We start from the raw sequence: 8,928 nt of genomic DNA on the forward strand, positions 1-8,928 counted from the left end.
CTGTAGCCTGGAACCCCATGTGAGCCCAGGTTCCTGTGCAGTTCCAGTAGGTGAGGTGCACCTCACTATGGGGAAACCTCACCCCACCCTCTGGGTGGTGTCCTGGGACTCCTGCACTTCGCTTTGGAGATATCTCCTGACTGTGTGTAGGATGGGCGGCGGCCTCCCAGAGGCCCGGTGCTGTGGGAAACGGGGGCCGTGAGGCTGAACGAGGTGGGCATGTTCTGTGCCTCCGGAGCTGGTGAAAGAACACGGGAGTGGGGTGAAATCGAGAGCGGCTCAGGCCTGGCCTTGGGTTTTCTGGCCCTGGCTCCCTTTCTGGGGGTTTTAAGGATCAGTTGACTCACATAGATATGGAAATAGATGCTATAAAAATGGAAGCTAAAATAGACTATGACTGGGTTCATGCTGATGGGACTGAGGGAGGCGAACTGTCTGTCAATCATACTGAACATTCACAGCAGCCTTCGAGTAAAAGTCTCATTGTACCTGTTTTATAGATGAGGAAAACCGAGGCCCAGGGACTTGAAGGTAAGAAGAGGTGGAGCCAGGGTGAAACCCAGGTCTGGACAATGACCAAACCTCGTCATGAATGGCAAGGAGGAGGAGGAAGCTTAGCCAGAGGGGAGAGGCTGACATTTATTGCGCTCTTGCTGTGTGCCAGGTACTGTGGTTTACACGCAGCATCTCATTCTCGCTGAATTCTCACAGCCCCCTTAGGTAGGTGCCATTACCCAGGCCATACAGCCAGAGAAGAGCATCAGCAGTAATCCAGGGAGGGGTGGTTCCAGAGCCAGCCCCCTCGTCTTAACACTGGAGTGTCTCCTGCTCCCCTGAGACACCTGTAGGAGCCAGCTGTGTAAAGCAGTCACCTTGCCCAGTGCACCTGGTGAGTGAGGTTTCCCCACTGAGTGCTAGCAAGTGCCCTATGGACCCTTGAGAGCTGAAATCCCCCAGTCATCAGTCACCCCTCTCATGTCATGAAAGAGGAAACTAGAACCCAGAGAGGGTGAGTGATGTGCTCAAGGTCACACGGCAAGGACCCGTTCCTGGGCTTCTGCACCAAGTCTCCCGAGGGTCGCCGTTTGCGGGGGGGCCAGCTACTGAGTCAGTGGATACACAGCAGTGTCTTCCAGGAGGAGCAGCCCAGCCTCGGGTGGACAGGATGCCGCGCGCGCCACGGCACATCCGTGTGCTGTCTGTGGCTTTGGAGTGCATCCTGTGTTTTTAAAATATTCATAGTGGGTTTGGTTCCCCAATAGTGTCAGGCTGGTCACCCCTGAGAAGGACATTTCTTGACGCGGACTAGTGCCTGGAGAGGAGGATGCTGATGCTGATCCTAGATTATGAGCTCCTGCTCTTCTCATAATTTATATCCATTGCCTCCCTCTTCCTCACACAGATTTCACAGAGGAAACCAAGGCTCAGACAAGCTAGACAACTAGCCCAGCAAGTAAGTGGCAGCTGAGCTTCAAACCTGTGTCTGACACTAGAGATCTTGTTCTTATCCACTGTGTTCAAAGAGCCAGGCAGACAAGCAATTTGGTTTGTCTCATTTGCTGACTTGCAAAGACTGTTTTTATCCTGGTTCAGAGACTCATTGTTCCTGGTTGGAAGGATTCCCACAGCGGTCCCTATAAGCAGCTTTGGACAATGGTGTCCCTGAGTCCCCGGACCAGCCCTTGGACAGGCCTCTGTGGCAAGCTGGGCTCAGGGCTGACTGGGGCAAGGAGAGGCCTGGAGATGGTTGGACAGACGAGGGCAGGTCTGAGGCTGATCAGCCTGACTGAGGCCCTCTAGGCTGCCACCTGTGACTTGGGAGCTGATGCCGGGGATGCCTGTGGAGTTGCCTGCTAGGCATCCTCTCCTATTGGCAAAACCACTGCAGAGACTCCCATGGACATGGCCCAACCCCCTTCCTGAAGTTCAGGTGGGGCTGACGGTCACCGATCTGGTTCCTGGGCTGAGCAAGTGACCTAGTGCTGGCCAATCAGCATATTCCAATCTCTGACCAGAGTGACTGGTACAAGGAAGGGCCTGGGACACAGACTGGTTAAAATGAGGTTTGGTCCCTGAAATTTCAATGATGAACTTCCTGCTGTGGGTATGGGGCTGGGATGAGGGAGGCCTAGGGGGGTGGGGGCCAGTACAACGAGTGAGGACATCAACGCGGATTCAGAACTTACCGTTGGGCCTTGCACATTGTTTTGCTTCTTTCTCATAAAAACCCTATCAGGCAGTAATTATCCCCATTTCAAAGATTGAACACATAAGTACTCGCTAAATATTCGCTTAGTGCCAGACACAACACTCTGTGCTTTATAGGAGTCGACCTAATGTTTCCCAAATTTCTTTGATAAGAATCCCTAGGGCTTGTCAGACTGCCAGGCCTCCCTCACCCCTGGGAATTCTGGTTCTGTAGCTCTGGACTGGGGCCCGGGAATCTGTGTTTTAACAAGTACCCAGAGGATTCTCATCATTGGGGACATTTGGGAAATGCTGCATTAAACGTAATATCCACAACAGCCCAGGGAGGAGGGTGTTATGGCCATGCTCACTCAATGTTGAGGAAAGGAGGCTCAGAGAGGTTAAGTAACCTGCCCAAGATAACACAGGTGGTAGTGACAGCTGGGATTTGAACCTGGGTCTACGTGACGTTCACACTTCTTGGAGAAAGGGGATGCTAATAACTACCTGTGTGTCTCACTGGTCATGAGATGGAGGGAAAGATGGGAAGGAACATTACAAAGTGGAAAGCAAAACTGCTTTTGGAAAAGAGAGAGATGCCAGTGTTATGAAAAAGAAGTCTCAGCAACCCAAATATTTTCTGCAAGGAAGGGAAAACAGTCCTACAAACCAGTTGTCATTAAGATAATCTATATGAAAGTGGCTCCCTCCAACCCCCGCCCCCACACACACACTTTTAAAATTTACATACAATAAAATTCACTCTGTATCAACTATCACGATACAGTATATTGAAGATCTTAGTTGTAAAAGGAAGTGGATTTGCACTAAATCTTGCTGATGGCTTTCGGAGGGCCCTCAAGCCTTGACCAGGGCTCAAGAGTTGGGATGCTCTCCCAGCCCTAAGTCCAACTCGCTGGGTGATTGCATACAAGTCACCTTTATGTCCTGTAAGAAGATCCATGCAGACTAAATGGCTTGACAGCCTTAGTCAGTAGTTTGTTGTATATTCTTTCCCTCACCCTGAGGCCTTCAGGTAGGTCTCTCTTGACATTAGTAAAGGTGTTTCCTGCCAAAACGACGAGGTGGCGGCAGGAAAGATCAACGTGGGAGAAACAGCCTCTGCGGCAGGAGCACCCGGATGCACAATCCACAAAAGGACCTTCTGAGGTCTGAGGATTGCCTGGGCCCGTGAAGAAGCCGAGATAAAACAGCGCCGCACGTGTGATCTCATTTCCTACTCACAGCAGCTTTCTCTTTGAGGTAGTGATTCTCCCCAATTTCCAGATGAAGAAACGGGTTTAGAGACATTATGAAACTTGCCAAGATCGCATTGCCAGGAAGGCACTACTGCTATCAGCACGCACAGCTTCCTGGCCTGAAGGATGGGCGTATTCCCTCAATTCTCAGGGCCTGTGCAGCCTACAGCTCACTGCAGCTAGATTCATCTCCGAATCTTGGTTTGACTAATTTCACACCTTCTCTCAAGAATCCAGCTCTCAGGCCCCAGCGCGGTCCTCCCACTCATCTCTGCAGTTCTCCAGACTGTGACAACACCAGTCTCCCCACAGTCCCTGGGAACAGATGTCGTGCAACAAACATGACTTGAACCTCGGGAATAGGGAGAACTGATTTCTACCTCTGCAGACAGGGACCCTAGATGTTTTGAAAAAAACAACAACAACAGCAACTCCTTCCAAAACTTGAAGAGTAGAAAGGGGCAGCATGCTGGGCTAGGGCGAGGAGGCCTGTGTGACCCGGGAGGAGCCTCCTCTCTATAGGCTCTGCCTCCCAGAAGTGACCGGAGATAGAGAACATGTTTGTATGCTGGTGGGAATGATCCAGTGCAAGGGGAGGCATCGATGATGAGAGAGAGAGACAGAGAGTCTCAGAGAAAATCAGAGGCCTGGGATCCTGTGACTAAATAGAAGTTCAGCCTTTGGTAGAGGAAAGGGCACTTCATCTTTTGAACAGGAGAGAAAGGCTATCTAGGTCCATGTAGGTGGGTGAATTTGTTGGAGGGAAGATGGCAGAGTTCCTGTCTGCTTTTGCAGAAAATTAGAGGCAAGATCATCAGTGGGGGATGGGGGTTGAGAGGGGCAGAAGGCAGGCAGTTGTTCTGGAGGGTGGAAAACAACCACTCTCGGATGCCTGGGAGGGGCGAATGGCGACCATGACTTTATTTTTTGAATTTTTTTTCTTTATTTTTTTTTAATTAAATCTTTATTGTTCAGATTATTACAGTTGTTCCTCTTTTTTTCCCCCATAGCTCCCCTCCACCCAGTTCCCACCCCACCCTCTGCCCTTACCCGCCCCTCCAATCTTCATCCATAGGTATATGATTTTTGTCCAGTCTCTTCCCACACCCCCACATCCCTTCCCCGCCCCCCAGAATAGTCAGTCCACTCCCTTTCTATGACCCTATTAGATTAGATTAGATTAGATTAGATTAGATTCTATTATATTCACCAGTTTATTCTGTTCATCAGATTATTTATTCACTTGATTTTTAGATTCACTTGTTGATAGATGTGTATTTGTTGTTCATAATTTGTATTTTTACCTTTTTCTTCTTCTTTCTCTTCTTAAAGGATACCTTTCAGCATTTCATATAATACTGGTTTGGTGGTGATGAACTCCTTTAGCTTTTTCTTATCTGTGAAGCTCTTCATCTGACCTTCAATTCTGAATGATAGCTTTGCTGGGTAAAGTAATCTTGGTTGTAGGTTCTTGCTATTCATCATTTTGAATATTTCTTGCCACTCCCTTCTGGCCTGCATAGTTTCTGTTGAGAAATCAGCTGACAATCGTATGGGTACTCCCTTGTAGGTAACTGACTTTTTTTTCTCTTGCTGCTTTTAAGATTCTCTCTTTGTCTTTTGCCCTTGGCATTTTAATTATGATGTGTCTTGGTGTGGTCCTCTTTGGATTCCTTTTGTTTGGGGTTCTCTGTGCTTCCTGGACTTGTAAGTCTATTTCTTTCACCAGGTAGGGGAAGTTTTCTGTCATTATTTCTTCAAATAGGTTTTCAATATCTTGCTCTCGCTCTTCTTCTGGCACCCCCATAATTCGGATGTTGGTACACTTGAAGCTGTCCCAGAGGCTCCTTACACTATCTTCATATTTTTGGATTCTTTTTTCTTTTTTTTTTCTGGTTGGCGGTTTTTTGCTTCTTCATATTTCAAATCTTTGACTTGATTCTTGCGATCCTCTAGTCTGCTGTTGGAACTCTGTATAATATTCTTTATTTCAGTCAGTGTATGCTTAATTTCTAGTTGGTCCTTGTTAATATCCTCGAGGGTCTTACTAGATTTCTTGAGGGTCTCACTGAATATATTGGTGGTTTCTAGAAAATTCTTGAAAAACCTTATAACCATGGTTTGGAACTCTATATCCAGTAGTTTGCTTTCCTCCATTTCTGTCATTTGTGATCTGTTTCTTTGTCTCCGCATTTTTTATGCTTCCCTGTGCTGATAGAGTGGCTTTCTGTGCTATGTGTCCTATAGGGCCCAGTTGCTCAGCCTCCCCAATTACCTGAGGTGGACACTCTTGGTGTACCCCTTTGTGGGCTTTGTGCACAGTTTTGTTGTAGTTAAGCCTTGATTGTTGTAGGTATCACTGGGAGGAATTGACCTCCAGGCCAATTGGCTGTGAGAATCAGCTGTGTCTATGGTGGGAGAACTTCTGTGCTGGAGACACCCTTCTGGGGCAAGACTTGCTTCAGTGAGGCTTTGGTGCTCACTGAGTCTGCTCCCTGAGTGTGTCCCTTATGGATCTGAGGAGCTGTAATCTGGATGGTCCCCCTCTGACCACTGGGTACACTGGCTCTTGAATCTCTAAGGAGGTGCTAATTTAGCCTCTGCCCGAGGCTACCCAGCAGGAGCTGAGAGATCTGCAGATTCCTCTTCTTAGTTTGGGATTTGGAGGTGCCCATATGAGGCCCAGCTGTGAAGCAGTGCAAGCTGCTGTGGGGCCTTGGGCCTTCTTTTGGATGTTCTGGGTCTCTCTGACCCAGCTGCAGTTTGTTAGGTAATTTTCAGTTTGCAAAGGACCAGGCCTTTCATATGCAAAAGTCTCTGTGCACAGCTTGAGTGGGGCAGGGTCTCAGGGAATCAACAGGCGGAGCAAACAGCTATGGCAGATCCTCAGTCCTACCCTAAGAGGTCCCACATCTCAGTGTCCTGGTAATCACTGTAAGCACCTCTGAGAGAAAGCCACCCAAGAGTTCCAACAGATGCCAGACAGTCCAGTTTCTCCCTGTATGAGTCTGGGTCCCCAGAGACTCGTCTGGAACTGGAGTTCAGAGCAGTTGGGAGCTTGTGTCTCCCTCCTGATTGAAAAAGACAACCGCGCCCTCAGTTGCCAGCCCTTTCCACGTGCACCTCCGTATCTCTGTACTTTACTTCCGCACCTCCTCTGAGTCTCAGTGTGCTTTTCTCTTTCCTTCTAGTTGTAGAATTTCCTCTCATGCAGCCTTCCTGTGGTTCTGGATGATGTCCATTTTGTCTTTTAGTTGTATTTTTGAAGTGGTTGTGCGAGGCAGCAATTTCCGGTGTTTACCTATGCCACCATCTTGGTTTCCTCCAGTCATGTCTCTTTTAAGGAGGAGGGAGGAGAGATGGAGCAGTGATGGGGAGCCAGAACAATTCTCAGTTCCAGGATTGGGGCGTATGAGGGAGGGGGACCTCTGTGGCCCAGAAGACTGCTGAGGAGAGGGGTCATCAGGTTAGAACCAGGTTTGAGTTAACACAAGAGAGGAGGTCCATCAGCTCCTTACTGATGGACCATACAAGGCTCCGGAAGGTCTGAGGAGGGAAAAAGGTGGAAAATAGGCCTTCTTCCTAACACAACTTCCTTGTGTGTTCAAGTTGGTTGTGGGGCGGGGCTGGGGCAGGTGAGGGGGCCAGGTTTTCCCCTCCCTTTTAAAATTTACATACTATAAAATCCACTCTGGATCAACCATCACCATACAGTTCAAGTTGGGTGTCCATGGAGGAGCTGGCTCTTTTATGTCTGTTAGTCATGTCAGACTCTTTGGAGCTTGCTGGCTTCTCCTCTCAGGGGCTGCCAGCTCCCAGTGGCCCCACGCCCCTGACTTCTCTAGGTAGAGGCGATACCCTGTGCCATTGGCTCAGGCCCACCCATTCTGAGAACTGTTCTGGTTAGAAGTTCCCTAGTGGAGCATTTATTTAGCATCCACTAGCCAACTCTCTAGGCCAGATGTCCCTTCTTACTCGCACTCCTTCGGCCAATGCTCTAAACTTCATTGCTGGAATTCAGGTGGCAGGGAGGAAAGCTGCAACACCACCACCAGCCTAGCCTCCCTGGCACCCAGCCCCTCACAGACTGTGTAGCAGGCATTTTGGAGAGTTGCAGCAAAGACTCCTTTGCCCTCAAACATAAAGGTAGCTCCAGTGCCTCAGCCATTCAGTGGACACTGCTGCTCTCTGCGCTCCCACCTTCCCCCCACCAGGCAACCAGGAGGTGCCTGAGCTGGTTAATCACCAACAATAGGGAGCCCCCTGTTGGTCAGGTTCTGGCTTGGACACCAACCTCTGCTCCAAGCATCTGCTCAGAGATCTCCAACTTGAATTTATAAGCACTATCAACTTGCAGAAAGAGCTGTCTGGGCTCCCTTTCCCAGAGGGGCCATGGGCATGCCTTCCCTTGAAGATTCGTGGATTATCTGCAGAATCTGAGTTTGAGTTTGGATGCCCACACCTCACCTACTCTAGATCTCCTGTGTATTCTTGCCTGCCTGGATGGGCCTCTGGAAGTCTCTTTGACCTCCATACTTAAGGCTCCTGACCAGTGCCAAGCTGTTGCCATTCATTTATTTGTCTTTTTATCTTTTCAAAATGTACGTGTATATCAAAACACCAAGATGTACACATTAAATATACGCAATTTCCATTTGTCAACTATACCTCAAAAAGCTGGGGGAAAAGAAACAAAGTTCCTAGTAAACTGCTTTTTTTTTTTTTTTGAAATCTAAGCATACATGTTTTTAAAAGAATATTATTGTGTTTATTTTTATTTATTTATTAAAAATATTTGTATTGATTTTTAGAGAGAGAGGAAGGGAAAGAAAGAGAGAGAGAGAAAAACATTGACGTGAGAATGAAACATCAATTGGCTGCCTCCTTCTGCACCCTGCCTCCCACTCCACCATTGAGCCCAAAACCCCAGGCCCAGGCCCAACCCAGAATCAACCTGAAGCTTCTCCATGAACTGGATGACGCCCAACCAACTGAATCACACTGGTCGGGGCAGCATGCAGTTTTTTTCTAATTTTTATTTTGAATTGGTTTTGGGTATATGTCTTAGTGGTTAGACAATCATATACCTAGTGTTCCCCTTAATGTTTCCAGAACCCTAACTGGCACCGTGTATAGTTTTGAAAATATTATTGACTATATTTCCTAAGCTATACTTACTTCCCCGTGACTATTTTGTTACTACAAATTTGTGCTTCTTAATCCCTTCACCTTTTTCACTCAGTGTGCCAAACCTCTTTCCCTTCTGGCAACCACCCATTCACTCTCTGTATCTATGAGTCTGTTTTAATTTTGTCTGTTTGTTCATTTTGTTCTTTGGATTCCGCATACAGGTAAAATCATATGATATTTGTCTTTCTCTGATTGGCTTATTTCTTGAGCGTAATATCCTCTAAGTCCATCCATGCTATTGCAAATGGTAAGATTTCATGATCTCATAGCCATTCAATTCTTTAGAAGGCAA

This window comes from Myotis daubentonii, chromosome 1, assembly GCF_963259705.1.
Source record: "Myotis daubentonii chromosome 1, mMyoDau2.1, whole genome shotgun sequence".
NCBI lineage: Eukaryota > Metazoa > Chordata > Mammalia > Chiroptera > Vespertilionidae > Myotis > Myotis daubentonii.